Genomic DNA, 16,587 nt, shown 5'->3' on the forward strand with positions numbered 1-16,587 from the left:
TATATATATATATATATATATATACACACATATATATATATATATATATATATATATATATATATACACACATATATATATTTTGCATTTGTCTGGTCTTTTTAACTGTTAAATCTTCAATTCTGAATACTAAATGCTTCTTAAACAGTGATTATTTATATATATAAGAGGCAAAATGTGTGTTAGTGTGCGTGTGCATTTTTTGTGTATGTCTGGCAAAGGCTTTGAGGGGGGGAGCACTTGGAGGAGGTCACTGTTTCTTAGAACTTTTTATATGCTCTCTAGATTGTAATACCTCCGATTTACGAAAGGAGCTCACATGGATCTTTTATTCGGGCGACTTTTACACGCTATTTTTGCGATATTTTTTTCACTCTCCGCGTGTTTCTTTGGCTTTTCCGTATAAAAAAGCAAAACTGAAAATGAAGTTGTGTTCTCGACCTTTCGTGCCGAGACGTCCAGAAAGCAATAAGGTGTGATCAATGCAGAGGGAAACACCTTATATCAGACAATTGCTATTCATTTGAACACTCCCATTTTTATGGGGTGGGGGCTGGTTTTTCCCAACATTTTACAGCCAAAGTTAAGTTTCCCTATGGCGTGACGTTTGACCTCATTAAATTTATGCACCTATCACTTAACTTTTTAATCGTTAAATTATAATGCTTTTCACTTCCTCTCCTGTCGTGGCCTAGTGGTAAGATGTCAGGTTGTTTCACACTTTTTTTCCACCTTCGCCTCAAGGCTTTGGGTTTGAGCCTACATGCCTACCAAAACATTTTTTTTTCTTTTACATCGATAAACACCCGGGCAATGCCGGGCACCTCCGCCAGTATATATGATTATAATTAAATAATAATTATAAATTTTTACCTACAGACACTAGTATTTCAAACTTACGCAATTATCAGTGTAGGTTAACAATTCCTGCTAGTCATGAAATTCGAACCCAGCCAGGAAGCCAGCTTCTGCTCCATTTGCCGAGCCTCAATTTCTGGGTCATCAAACAATTGCCACAAGAATAAAGGGAATGAAGAACTTTTTGACAAGCTTCTGGGCTTGACCTTTACTCCTGATCTTAAATGGAACACGTACATCAAATCTGTTGCCAAGGCTGCTGGAAAAATGGTCAGATCCTTCTATCAATCCAGTAGATATCTCACTGCTGATGCAATTCTCTATCTATATAAGAGCCAGGTACGTCCAAGGATGGAATGCTGTTGCCACATCTGGGCAGGAGCTGCTAGAAAGGACTAAACCTGCCTTGATAGAATTCAAAATAGACTTCGTAGCCTCATAGGAGATGTCCTTTTCTCTTTGCTGCAACCTCTATCTCACAGAAGAGATGTTGCGAGTTTGTTTCTGCTGTATCGTTATTTTCATGGAAAGTGTTCGACTGAGCTTCAATCTATGGTCCCCCCTCACCAAACTTTCACAAGAAACACTTGTCTAGCTGAAAACACTATCAATAATTCCCCCCACTCTTTATCTGTGCCTAAACCTAAATGTAGATTCTATGAACGAAGCTTTTTTCTTAGAACTGCACGCCTGTGGAATGGTCTTCCATTTTCCTGCTTTCCAGCTGATTACAATATGGTTGTCTTCAAGTCTAACGTAAACAAGTTCTTGATGAGCTGTTCCACTTGTTAACAAATTTACCGAATTTCCATTACTAACGATTACTATATTGTCCAATTGACTACTGTACACTCTTAACCCTTATCCTTGAGTGGTCTCTGGGCCTTCATAAATGGTAATGCCTATGTAAAAAAAAACTATTAAACGCTGAATTTAGGCAAGTTCATTAGGTAATCTAGAGTGTTTGCACAAGTGGAAGTCATGAACAATTCATAGACGCTAGTTCTGCCGTAGTTATAATTCCACAGACAGTGCCTATCGTAAAATATTCTTAAAGCACTTGGAAAATTATAATTAAATAATAATTATTCATTTTTAACCACATACACTAATGTTTTATGCTTACACAATCATCAGTGTAGGTAATAATTCCTGTCGGTCATGAAATTCGAACTCAGTCATGAAGCCAACTTCGGCCTAACGTTTACACGGAACATAAACTGGAACAGATACATTGAAAGCATTGCCAAGACTGCCGCGAAGAAGGTGGGCTCTCTCTACCATGCTAGAAAACTACTTACACCTGAAAGTATCCTTTACCTCTATAAAGCCACCATTTGCCCATGTATGGAGTACTGTTGTCACATTTGGGCTGGTGCATCTGCTACTTGTCTCTCACTCCTGGACAGGGTTCAAAAGAGAGTCGCCAACCTGGTATGTTCTGAACTGTCATCTAGGCTTCAGCCACTGTCCCATCGATGAAATGTTGCATCTCTCTGCCTGTTCTACAAGTACTTTAATGGTTAATGCTCTGACAAACTACAAGCACTTGTACCCCTTTGACGTGAATACCTCCGATAAACAGCTAAATCCCACCCCTTCACAGTAGAGATCTCTAGGTGCAAGAAAGCCTTCTACTCCAATAGTTTCTTCCCCAGAACTGTTAGTCTTCTGTTCTGTACACATCTTCCTATCTTGTCAAATTTAATCTTCCTCTCTAAGGTCATCAGATCTGAGCCTCTGTAAGGCTCAACTCACAAATCTATCATATCATTTCTCTTCATGCAACGTATGTCTTCAATCCTTCCCTGGCCAGGTTTCACTTTCATACATCATCAAACTGTGCACACATAGCTGATAAGTTCTTCTTTTAATCAAGAGTGTTTCAAAATCTTTAGATGAGGTGAAAAGAATCATATAAATCACCCTAAATTGTGCACACCAAGTAAATCTCTATGGAAATATTGGCGAAAAATATCACTGTTTAATATGCAACAGTGACTGTGCGATGGAGAGTTCAAGAAGAGAGTTGACCTCCATTTCTTCTTCTGGGAATTCCTCCTCCTCCTCCTCCTCCGATTTGTGCATCAATGTGAAAGATCCTGCGATTCAAACGTGACTAACTAAATTTATGCTGTTAATTGGTTGACCCTGAAGAAATAACAAGGCCATTAATTTCAGCCAGGGTTGATGAGTAATTTTGAAGAGAGAGGGAAAAAGGATGTAGGGGGATAAAAAAGAATGAAAAGTGAGAGCAGAGGAGAGAGAGACAGAGACAGAGAGAGAGAGATAGAGATAGAGAGAGAGAGACGAAGCAGAGAGAGAGAAAGAGAGATGGAGCAGAGAGAAAGAGAGATGGGAGAGAGAGACGGAGCAGAGAGAGAGAGAGAGAGATGGAGCAGAGAGAGAGAGATGGAGTAGAGAGAGAGAGATGGAGCAGAGAGAAAGAGAGATGGGAGAGAGAGACGGAGCAGAGAGAGAGAGAGAGAGAGAGAGAGAGAGAGAGATGGAGCAGAGAGAGAGATGGAGTAGAGAGAGAGAGAAAGAGAGAGAGAGATGGAAGAGAGAGAGAGAAAGTGAAGAACAGAACAAAAAGAAAGAAAGATGGAGCAGAGAGAGAGAAATGGAGCAGAGAGAGAGAGAGCAGAGTAGAGAGAGAGAGAGAGAGGGAACATAGAAGAGAGAGGTATCAGAGAGGAGAAATGGAATTAACTTCTTTGTTAAAAAAAATGAACCCTGGTTTTTGAAGAGAGAGAGAGAGAGAGAGAGAGAGAGAGAGAGAGAGAGAGAGAGTAATCGTGACAATGTGGAAGTAAAAAAAAGATTAATGAAGGAACTGGCACAGTGAGTGGAGGAAGACTGGTATGGGAAGGGCATTGGTAGGAAAGAAAAGATGAGAAAGGTGTAAGGTGATGATGTACGTGACAAACAAGTAAAAATCAAATGCAACTGACAAGAACATGAGAGACTGTGGTGACTAAAATAATGTAATGACGTGAAACGGGGGGGGGGAGAAGTAGGTGGTTGTACACCAAATGTGTTTACAAACCATCATTCTGCTGCTCCAAAGGTATTACCAATATAAGCCCTACCCTCATCTCTCACCACTCACACAATGTTGTGATTGCTTCAAGACATGACGGTGTGGCATAGAGGATTATGTCCAGATCTAACGCAACTGATGGACAAGCAAGGCCGATTGTTTATTTGAAGGAAACGGAGAAGGAAAGGAAATGGAATCTTTTAAGGAGATGGGGAAGTGGCCGTGGGTGGTAAGGGTTTCATATATAATATCTTCACAAGTGAAAGAAAGAATAAATGAGAAAGAAAAGGCCATAATAAAATAACAGCGTTATATATTTTTAACTGATGATCTTGATGCCTTTATTTGGATTCCCCACCAAGTATCATTTGCGTCAGCTTCAATTGATGCCCATGAATGATGTAGAGTAATTTATTAACGGTGCAAGTTCAGTGTTCAACCTACTTAAAAAAAAAAAAAATACAAGAAAGTCTTCATGATGTACATACCCATCACAGAAAGAAAATGTCAGTCTAAAAATCACGTAAATCGATAAGTGACTATTTTTTTTAAAAATCAAACTAACAAGGGTCATAAAATACGCTTAAATATGATATTTTAATTCATGCAGATTTCATATTATTACAGAGCCAATTCTCGGTTATATAATTCTGATTTCAAAAATTTGGGGGGGGGGGCAGAATGAGTTCGGTGCCATCAGCTAGAATCAAAACCAAAGCATTTCGCACTCCAGCCACGTTCCCTACCGTTTGAGCTAACCCGACAGATAGGTAAGAAGGTTATAAAATTAAACCACTTTTAACTACGATTCATTTACGCAAGCGCACACGGCAAGTTGAAATGAACATTTTGCATTTTAACTTGCCGACTCCTGGACGCGTTATTCATCCATCCAAACAAAGATTTTCCTCGTTATAAACCATCTTTGGTGCATGGTTACTGCTTCCTGTAAATTTCAGTGTTATGTGACTAGTAGTTTAAAAGTTTATCAGTTGAATATTTACACCCAGACAGACATACATCTTCTGTTTCATTTATATAGATTAAGAAAATCAAATCTTATGACTTTTAGTGATTAATTAAAAAAATTAAAAAAAAAAATACTTGATAAATTTATGTGATTTAATTATTTTTTTTAAATAACATCTTTATTCCGAGATGGGTGCATATTCATGATGGACATTTTTCTGTATTTGTTTTTTTTTTTTTTTTTTTTTAAATTTATTTTGTATCTTGGACTCGCACCTTAATAACTCAATCCAACAAATAATCAACGACTGTTAAGGTGGCATCACTTTCATAGGAGCTTTAAGATATTTAATTCTCTCCAATCGCGAGAACTGTGACACCAGGATTGGAAAGTGGAATTAGAAAGCCAAGCGTCCTAGTAAAAAATTTCAATAATTACAAGAAACCTTCTCTACCACCTATAGCAATGGCCAACGACTCTTTATCTGAGAGTACATCTTTCAAACTCCTTGGCCTAACGTTCACAGGAAACATGAGTTGGAACAATTACATTGAAGGCATTGCCAGGGTCGCTGCAAGAAAGGTCGGCTCTCTCTACCGTGCTAGACAACTACTAACACCCGAAAGTATCCTGTACGTCTATAAGGCTACCATTCACCCATGTATGGAGTATTGCTGCCACATTTGGGCTAGTGCATCTGCTAACAGTCTCTCGCTCCTTGACAAGGTTCAAAAGAGTCGCAAACCTGATAGGCCCTGAACTGGCATCTAAGCTTCAACCTCTGTCCCATCGACGAAATGTTGCATCCCTCTGCCTTTTCTACAAGTATTTTAGTGGTGAATGCTCTGACGAACTGCAATCACTTGTGCCCCCACAACGTGAGCACCCTCGACAAACCCAACAGGCTGCTAAATCCCACCCCCACACTGTAGAGATCCCTAGATGTAAAAGATCTTTTTACTCCAATAGTTTCTTCCCCAGAACCGCTAGACTCTGGAATTCCATTCCAGGTCCCTGCTTCCCCAACAGTACTGACGTGCAGAAGTTTAAGTGTAACGTGAACCGACATCTTGCTGCCCAAATCCCTACATAGTACCTGAGTAGTTGCTGCCCCTGATAGTAGCCCCCTACACCAAAGTGGCAATTTGCCTTGTTTGGGGTGAAAATGTAATAAAAAAAAAAAAAAAAAAAAAAAAAAAAAACTCTGAGCTGATCTCTCAGCATTCTCCAGCAGAGGCGCCTTAGGGAATTAGCAATAAACTAACCCTTCATAAAAGAGAGAAGGCAAAGTCTAGGAGAGTGAACTGCACAGAACCCACATTATACCGCCATCAAGAGAGTACAGGTTTAGTCTCTGTTGATTTTGGAGGCCGAGGGAAAAAAATCTCCCAGCTTTAATTATAATCTCCTTATTCAAGTAACCATGGCAGTAGAGTGTCCCACACGGTCACCTGTAACGCCTTACTATTGCTATAGAAAAAAAAAAAAAACTTTTCAAACAAAACTACCTAAAAGAAAGGGTAGGAGGTAAAAGAAAAACTTATCCTCAAGTGCCTTTTGACTTTTAAATGGTGACTCATTAGTATAAAAAAAGGAAAAAAGGAAAGAAGGAAAGAATAAGAAGAAAAAAATAGCCATTAGTCACGTGCTCTCATGTAATGAATGAATACGTGAATGTAGGATTGACATGAAATTCTTAAAGATAAACTAAAATGACCAAAAAATGGACTGAAATGACTTAAATAAATAAAAAGTAAATGACTTAGAATGACTTTAATGAACTTAAGAATGACTTGAATGCTTAAAAAATAACTGGAATCCTTCAAAAACAACTTGAATGATCTGGAGAATGACTTGAATGGCTTTGAGACTGGTTGTAAAGTGGGTGATCATTTTACATTAAATTAATACAGAAAAGTGATCGCCCATTTTATATCACAAAGTTACAAACATAAGTATAGCATGTAGTAAGACCAGATATTACACTTTGATCTTGGCAAAAGGCAAAGAAAAACTTAAAAAGCTAAGAACAGCATCTATTAACAACAGACCTTCGATCTTAACCAAAAAGGCCAAGCACAAAAGTGTTACGGACAGACGGACCAACGGAGTGACTTATAGAGTCGCTTGCATGCAACTAAAAAAAGGAAAAGGGAAAAGAAAAGAAAAAAGGAAAAGGGAAAAAGAAAAGGAAAAAAGAAGAAAACAGAGAAAAAGAAAAAAGGGAAAATAAAATAAAAAAGGAGGACAAGAGGAAAAGAAAAACTCATGTATTCATGACGTGAAGGTTTCATCTCTCTGTTGCAGATATTGACAGTGTGAGGCGCTAAGAAAGCAACCCCTGTCATGGACATGCATCAGAAGCAGAGATCAGTCGTGTAATTCCTGACAAAAGTACATTGAGAATAGTGGTAACTATGTAGAAAAAAAACAAAAATCCGGAAGACAAAAGGTCGCTCGTTTTAATGATAGCACTGCCGTCTTCATAGCTCTCCAACTTTTGGGTAAAAAAATAGAAGGCTTTACTTTTGAAATGACCCTTATATAAGTCGTTGCAGCAAAATCCAATATTTGACAACAAGAAAATGAATCAAGCAATAAAGTACAGAGATCTTACAGTTTATTTAGAAATAGTTACATTATTTTTTACTGTAACCACGACTGGCTGAAACGACCATTTCAAAGCAAGTACGAAATGAGTCGGACGTTTAGACTTATCCATAGTGGCGAACGACTCTAGAATGACAGCCTTCAGATAGTTGACCCTATTGTAGGTGGGCGTGGTTGTTGGTTTTGGCATCAATTAGGCCCCAGAATAAATCTTCAAGAGGGGTGAAGTTCAGTTAAGGACGGCCTCCATAAGTCCGGCAGCCAATGGTGAGGAATACTGTTAAGCAAAGAGAGCTCGTTCATGCAGGGCTTCATCACGCCCCTCAGCACATCCTGATATTTCGTTTATTTTTTTTTTTTTGTCAGGTGTAGGATTTTGCTGCAACATCCTGTATTAACAAGGTAGGTTTCAGAAATTATTAAAATTTTTTGGTATGAAATCAATTGCTTTTTCGTTGTGCTGGGCCTTGAAAAAAAAAAAAAAACGTCTACGTTATGTTTTCAATAATGATTTGGACCCAACAAGCTGAAGCCTTTAATAAAGTAAGCAGCTTCTTTGCAACTATTTCACTGAACTGTTTTTGGTCTTTACTCTTTTTTACCCCTTAAACAAGGCATATTGCCACTTGGACGTAATGGCTACTATTTAGGATCACGTCCACTAGGGGACTGTGGGAAGTTGAGCAGCAAGATGTTTATTTATATTACATTTAGATTTTTACAGATTAGTACAGTCAAGGAAGCAGGAAATAGGGAAGGAATTCCAAAGTGTATCAGTCCGAGGGAATAAACTATTAGAGTAGAAAGTGGCATCTATGTACCTCAGCAATGAAGGGGTGGGATTTTGCTGTTTTTTTCAGGTTAGTCAGAAGTATGTACGTCAAGAGGGCACAAGTGCTATGGGTTCATCGACGTATATTCCATCAAAGAGTTTGTTAAAACAGGTGCAGGGATACAGCATTGCTGTGATGGGACAGAGGTTGGAGCTTGCACAATAGTGTAGGATCTATTAGATTTTAGACCATTTTTGTTTGACCCTGTCTAAAAGTAAGAGAATTGTGGTAGATGCACTAGCCCAAATGTAGAGGGAGTTCACCTCCTTTGCAGCAGCGTCTGCAATGTCTGCAATTGTTTTTAAACAAATTATGACCGTTCACCTTATTAAGCTGTCAGGTTAGTGATATCTAAATGAATTTCCGACTGACCCAACTCCATTTCAATTGTGGAAAGCTGACAGTCAAGTGAATTACTCTTCGCCTCGTATCGCTCCACCCCACGCCATTCTGTATCATCTCCACCGCCTCAGCGAACATGCCATTTCCTGACACACTTCTCACCGTCCAATGTTTATTATTTTAATAACGTCACACAAATGAGGAAATGAATATCAGTTTTTCTTAAGGGGAAAGCATGGTTGGGCAGTGGATACTGATACGGAATTGATTAGGCAAGCCAAGTTCGACTTTCACCGGGGCTATTGTATTACCTTCACTAATAACCTTAGGGCAGGTATGAATGAATATGTTCTCCCTCCAGTCAACAATAGCTACGGAGGGGAGGTGTATTTCACACCTATCCTGACAACAATATCGTTTTATTTGGTCCATTGGTCTCATCTTGAATGTTATTCTTGCGTTTCACCAGATAGGCCTCTGGGATAACAGATAAAGTAGTAAGTAGCAAACAGTTCCAAGTGATAATGTTCTGGAGGAGGGAGTAAAAATTTCAATCATTTTTTTGTTTTATTTTACTTCTGTCGAAGTTCTCAGAAATCAAGGGGCCCACAACATGGGGTTAACACTTGAAGTCTATAGGAGATATATAGATATTCGAATGTTCCATTAACATTCTTTATCTCTCAAACACGGAGTTAGTAAAGAAACTGAGAACATAATTTCCCTCTCTCTTCAATTAACCATTTTCATACGTTATAGTATATCTTTCATTTTGGTCTCTCGGTCTTACTGGATTCCAGGACAAGAATTTATCTAGTCTGGTGGAGTATCCAGCTTCGTGCTATTACTTGAGGTAATATCACTTGGAGAAGGTGCACCATTCCTCGTAAAAGCTAATGTGGATTAACCATAGTGAGGAGATCTAATTTGGGCAGCGAATACTATGTCGTTTTGAATATTTTATTTTATTTTTTTTATTTACATGGGGGTCACCACTTATCAAGGCCCGAAGGCCACTCATGGATAAGGGTTATTGCATGTACAGTAATCAATGAGATAGTATTGTTGTAATCATTAGTATTGGGGGTTTTGATAGAGTGTCTTACTTAAGAGGGCAGTTTGTCAGGAGTTTGTTTATGTTGGACTTGAAGACGTCCAAGTTGTAGTCAGGTGGGAAACAGGCAAGCGGCAGAGAGTTCCACTGGCATGCAGTTCTAAGAAAGAAGCTTTGTTCATGGAATCTACGTTTGGATTTAGGCACAGATAGGGAGTCGGGAAAATTATTGACAGTAGTTTCAGCCAGACGGGTGTTTCTCGTGAAAGATTGGCGAAGGGGGGGGGGGCGAGGAATTGGAGCTCAGGCGATCACCTGCCATGGAAATAACGATAAAACAAAGAGAGGCTCGCAACGTCTCTTCTGTGGGAGAGAGGTTGCAGGAAAGAGAAAAGGGCGTCCCCCACTAAACCACAAAGTCTATTTTGTACTCTGTCAAGGCAGGATAGGCTGTTTTTGGCAGCTCCTGCCCAGATGTGGCAGCAGTACTCCATCCTTTGACGTACTTGGCTTTTATACAGATAGAGAATTGCATCAGTAGTGAGATATCTTCTGGAGCGGTAGAAGGATCCCACCATTTTCCCAGCGTCCCTGGCAACAGATTTGATGTATGTGTTCCATTTCAGATCACAAGTAAAGGTCAAACCCAGAAGCTTGTCAAAACATGGAGCCTCCCCAAGACGAGAGCCATCCATTTCAATTGATGTCAGATGGGGATCATAGCGTTGATGATGTAAAGATAGAAGCTTGGTTTTGGATGCATTAAAAGTGACCAGCCACCTCTTCCCCCATTGTACCACGTGCTCAAGATCAGGAGAGAGAATATTTGGTTGGGGTTTAATTCTATGGAAAAAGTATCCTCATGTCAGGTTGTTCTGACAAACCCCTGTACAGAGAAACCTTAGACACTCGAGGTTATGTATCACCAAATTGGAGTCAAGTAACAAGTCTACAAGGAAAACTGATCAGGCAATCTGTCACACTGCACATATTGAAAACCGTCATCACTTACTTGATGAAGAGAGTGGATCATGTTTTTGGCAATGTACAATCCACTTAAAACAAATTATATATAGACTAGCAAAGATATGCGCACTTTGCTGTACACTCGGGTACCGTCTTCGCGGGCACCCTTGCAGTAAGTCCATGCTATAAGAGCTGCACAAAATATGACTTGAACCTTTGACCTTGTCCTTGAAAAATGGTGTGCACCATCCCTAGATCGGAGATCATGATCAGATTAGATTTGGTCATTAGCGGTCCAGTGATGTGGGCTGTAGGAGAGTTGTACACACACGAACGCTACTACTTATATATATATATATATATATATATAAGATCGTCTGGTAATTTCGGACTCCCAGAGTAAAGGTTGGCCAGAAATTGTGCAGTTTTGTCGTACAGCATTCACCCTAGAGGATTTGAACCAGCTTCCTTCAAAGGAGCAAATGTCTAGGGATTGTGTAATGAAGCCCCCCCCCCCCAAATCAAATATACAGTAAATAAATGTTACCATAGTAAAAAATGAAAGTTTCCTTGTTTTTTAGTAGTTTAAAATGCTCTTTATTTCACAGCAACTTTGTTGACTTTTTTCTTAGTTGATAGCCAAGAAGATGGCCGCCAACATGGACTTTCTTATTTCAACAATTGGCTCTCATCTTCTTTTTTTTTTGGGGGGGAGACACGATGAAATTTATATTTATACAAAGAGATACACGAAAAAGTATATACACACACAGAGACAACGGAAAATATATACACACACAGAGACAACAAATATATATATATATATACAGAGAGAGAGAGAGAGAGAGAGAGAGAGAGAGAGAGAGAGAGAGAGAGAGAGAGAGAGAGAGAGAGAGAACGAAAAATATATACACAGAAAAATATAGAAAGAGGGGAGAAAAGCCAGACATGAAAAAAAAAAAAAAAAAAAAAAAAATGGAACGAGAAAAATACCAGTCCCCCCTCCCCCCAAAAAAACAATATATAGCAAAAAAAAAAAAAAAAAAAAAAAGAGAAGGAATGAAATTTATCCGAAAAAAAAAAAAAATAAGCAAAACAAGAAAACGATAAAAAAAAAATAATAAAATAAGACTACGCGAACAAATAAAAACAAAAACAAATGAAAAGGCCAATAAAATCACTCTTCAATCATCGGAACAATAAAAAAAAAATAAATTACGTCGTCACAGATTGGCAAAGGTAAACATGGAAGTTGCAATAACCTACAAAGAGGAAATAGGAAGAAAGAAAAAAAAAAATATAGATTTTGCTGTTTTTATTTTTTTTGCCTCCGGCTATCGTTAACGAACGAGGTCAGTAGGTTAATCGTTCGGAGAGAACCAGTAGCAGGTGACCATGAACAAGTCGTTTGGTAAGATTATTATTGCGTTATCTTTTTTTTTTTTTCTTTTTTTTTTTTAATTTGCATAGCTTTTTTTCGACCGACTTAACAAAACAATAAAATATACTTAAGCGTCGCTAGTCCGACATGAAAACTTTAAAATAGATTACACTCACAAAGTACAGTATTGTACGGTCTACCAAGAAATTAACCTTTTAAAGCCTAAACGGTCAGCCGCCAACTGTTTGTACGTACATGGACTCATACATTACTTCCGGCTTTATGTGGATATTTTGCATTTAAAAAATAAACATCATCCAACCAATCAGTACGATACCTGATAATATTAAAAGAAGTTTCTAATCCATATTAATTCGGTTCACTTTTTTTATTATTTATTTTACTTCAGTAAGTATTAAGAGATCAAGGGGCTCCCTCCTGGAGCTAACACTTGATTCTGTTATGATTTAAATTTATATCCGAGGGCTCTTTTAAGAATAGATAATGTTCCCTTTATGGCTGCTATTTGTATTTCGTTACAGCTTGGTCTTCCAGGGATTGCTTCTAAGTATTTATGAAGATTCTTTTTTATTAACCCAGTTGCTCCTATCACAACCGGTATAATGTTTATTTCTTTCAGAGACCATGTCGTTTTTAGATCATTTTTTAGGTCCTGATATTTTGTTATTTTTTCCCGTTCAGCTCTGTTAAGGCCAAAATCATTTGGGACTGTAACATCGATAATGAGCGCAGTTCTTTCAGGCTTGTTCCATATTACAATATCTGGCTTGATGGCCTTGTCTTTTATGTATCTCCCCGCCTGTATGTCTTTGTCATAGAACACGGTCACTTTTCCATTTGATGTTATTGGTGGTGGTTCATGTTCCCAGATGTTCGTCGCTCTGTCAAGCTGCATCTCTCCACAGATTTTCCAATGAAGCACAAGGAGAAACAAAAAATATATACACAGGGAGACACGAAAAATATACACACACACAGACACGAAAAGATTTACACGCACAGATACGAAAAAATATACAGAGAGAGAGAGAGAGAGAGAGAGAGAGAGAGAGAGAGAGAGAGAGAGAGAGAGAGAGCTCCTTCCGCCTCTTCCACTACCCAGTCGACCACCCACACATGCCCCCACAGCCATCTGAGGACCCACAAATGACCAGACCTAATCTCACCGACGGGAGAACAATCATACTCATCAGGAGTGATTGTCGATGATGATGTTGATGATTATATATATATATATATATATATATATATATATATATATATATATATATATAAGCTTATGAGTGTGAGGTCAACTAAATTAAAGAACCCAGAAACAAATATGTGCCATGCTATGGAGTCACTCGGTAAAGATTTACTGTCTTCTTAACATGTTTCATATATACAGGCCATTAAACTCCGCAATGAACATTTTTCATATATAAGTCATCAAACTCCGCAATGAACACTTCATACACACACCGGTCATTAAATTCAGCAATAAACACTTTTCATACGCATAGGCCATTAAACTCCGCAATAAACACTTTTCATGCACACAGGTCATTAAACTGTTGCATAGGGGACGGGGTCATATTTAGAGACAATGGGTACATATACGATTTGATGAGGGGAGAGATAGAAGAGAGATACATTTATACAGTTCTGTGGATGTTTCTTATTAACATGTTTTAGAGAGGAGGGATCGGTTCTTATGACACAAGGAGGAACAGTCATTACTTATGATAGAGAGAGACACACATTTCTTAAGATGGAGAGACACATTACTTAAGGATGAGGTTATACACAAAGTTCATTATTAAGATGTGTGGAACAAGTTCATATAAAATTACACATTATCTTTGTTTGTTGAAGAATGACACAACATGAAGACGACAGTTATAAAAATATGATGATGTTCGTTTATTCCATTCGACCGCTCGCAAAATGATTTTACATCCAGGAATTCAAAGTTGAATTACATGTTTAATGTTCTAACCCTTCGTTTCTAAAGGGGGACCCGTCCAACTCGACTCTCGATCCTGTCTCGACCCGACTCTGACCCTGTCTGTCCGACCCTGACTCTGTCTCACTAAAAATAGCAAACTATATTGGGAATTCATTTCCTACCATAACGTCATACGCATGGCCAAAAAACGTGCTCGATCCCGTGGTCTGAACATGCGTGATTTTCACATGTTTGCAGACAAGAATTCTTATTAACCTATTTTTTTGACCTTCAATATGTTTTTAATTTTCTATTGTTCGCTTTCTAGTTGACCTTATATTAATTCAGTTTTCATAAAAAGAATTGAATAATTAAATTCCTTTTCAAACAACATACCTAAACTATATTACATGAAAACTAAACAATGGGTAAATTCCATTTCTGACCCTATTCCTGAACCTTGCTTACGAGGTTCGAATCTCGGTCTCTCCTATCCCATTGTTACTTATTTAATGTTTTTCTTACTTACAAGAAAAGGGGACCTTTTCGTGTAACAAAACTCCACAATAAACACTTTTCATACGCATAGGCCATTAAACTCTGCAATGAACATTTATGACTCTCGAGTATATATCAGTTAATATCTTATATGTTTTTTATATAGAATGATGTGGTTCTCGATTGTCTAACTGTGTCGGGTATATACTCGAGAGTCCAAACAATGATAAGAATATTCTCTTGTCATAACCCTACTTATGACACCCACACAGGCCATGAAACACCGTAACGAATACTTTTCATACACACAAGCCATTAAACTCCGCAAGGAACATTTCTCCATGGATGGGTAGCAGGATGATATGTTACTATCGCTTCCCGGAGAGGGTTACTTGGTTGCAGAACATCCTGGTCACTGATGAAGAATAGCAACTTTTGGGGTCGAAATTTATTTATCTAAAACTTATCGTTGGCCAGTTTTTAACTATGAACTACTATTTTTTTTATAGCTCCTTACATCAAGTGGCTTCATGTTTTGTCTGGAGCGATTTCCATAAAAATGAAAAGTATTTAAAAAGCAAAATTGTTTTTGTAGCATAGATCATTTGACTGTTAATACAACCAGCAAAAAGTGTAAACGTTTTGGGGGCAAAAAACAAAAACAAAACAAAAGCAGGATAGAATAGAGACTTTGTTGGTTCAGTTAAAATGAAAGCAGAGATTTCTTGTGTTAGTAGAACAGTTGAGCATCCAGGATCAGTTGATAGGCGAAGACCAGGGAGAAAATTGGGATGAAGTCATAAGGAAGGATTTGACAGAAACAGGGATAAAGATTTGTTCAGATAGATTAATTGGGAAATTAATTTTTAGAAGCTGTCCAACACATGCCAGCATATTAAACAAGCGTGGAATAGAATATGATGGTGATAATACTATAATAGTGTATTTGTTGGTTAGTTTTTTGTCGCCGCGTAAAGAACCAAATCCGTTGCCATTCTTCATCATTAACGATACCTAATTGCAGTTTCCAAGAAAACTTTATTCCGCCAGTCAACCACAATCACTCCCATTCCGTGGTGTTTTTAAAGATTGTTTATAACAAGCGCTTTCCGACATTTTCTTTCGATTGCTTGGCAACTTTTCTTCCCTTCAGCAACAAATTCAACCTTCATCGACTGGACCGTACTAGTCTCTTCTTTCTACGGACCTTAAAGCAACGTGGGCGTGGAAGGAAACAGAGAAAGACCAGTCGAAACATGTGGTGATCACGAAACCATTGGCCAACTCGGTTTCGTGAAGATATTGTACCACAATGACATATCTTCGGGCACATTCAACAACAATTGACTCCGCCCGGTCTTACCTTTTTTCAGCCGCTAGCCACATAGAGGAATGTATGATTAAACACAACCTTAAGTGTACACGTCTAACTGAACTCTGTAAGTAATCAGGCCACTGGTTACTTGCTATTAAAGTTTTGGAGAGCAATGGGGAAAAAAGGAAAGCAAACTCTCTGTCCTTTCTTTTAAGTCTTTGTTTTAACTAACGATGGCTTAACAGGGGACAGGTTTAGAAGAGAAAGAAAGAAGACGTAATAAATACGATGCACCCAACTTTTATTATGAGCCATCTTACCTATATAAATATCACAGTAGATGCATGCGGGTGTATCTATGTGAAAATATTTAACCGATAAACTCTTAAACTACTGGTCACAAAACACTGGAATTAACAGGAAATAGTAATCATACACCAAGGAGAGTTTATAACGAGTAAAATCTTTATTTGGACGGATGAATAACGCGTACAGAAATATGTTGGCAAGTTGAAATGTAAAATGTTCGTTTCAATTTGCCGACATATTTCTATTACTTTTGTGCATGCGCAAATTCAATTATCGATAAAAGTAGTTTAATTTTAAATCGTTCCTTATCTAACTATCGATGGCTCAAACAGTAATGAATACAGCTGGAGCGCTAAATGCTTTGGTTTCAATTCTAGCTGATGGCACTCAAGTAACTTTTTTCTTTAATCTTTTGTAATCAGTACTATATATTAGGTATAATATAACATTCAATAGAGAA

At 38.1% G+C, this 16,587-nt stretch overlaps 1 protein-coding gene across 1 annotated transcript in view; it reads right to left on the minus strand.

The window, feature by feature from the left end:
- Window positions 1-16,587, minus strand: part of LOC145245809 (uncharacterized) — a 182,922-nt gene that overhangs the window by 13,600 nt on the left and 152,735 nt on the right. The gene's annotated exons all lie outside the window — the stretch shown is intronic.

This window comes from Euprymna scolopes, chromosome 23, assembly GCF_053919585.1.
Source record: "Euprymna scolopes isolate OS-2025 chromosome 23, ASM5391958v1, whole genome shotgun sequence".
NCBI lineage: Eukaryota > Metazoa > Mollusca > Cephalopoda > Sepiida > Sepiolidae > Euprymna > Euprymna scolopes.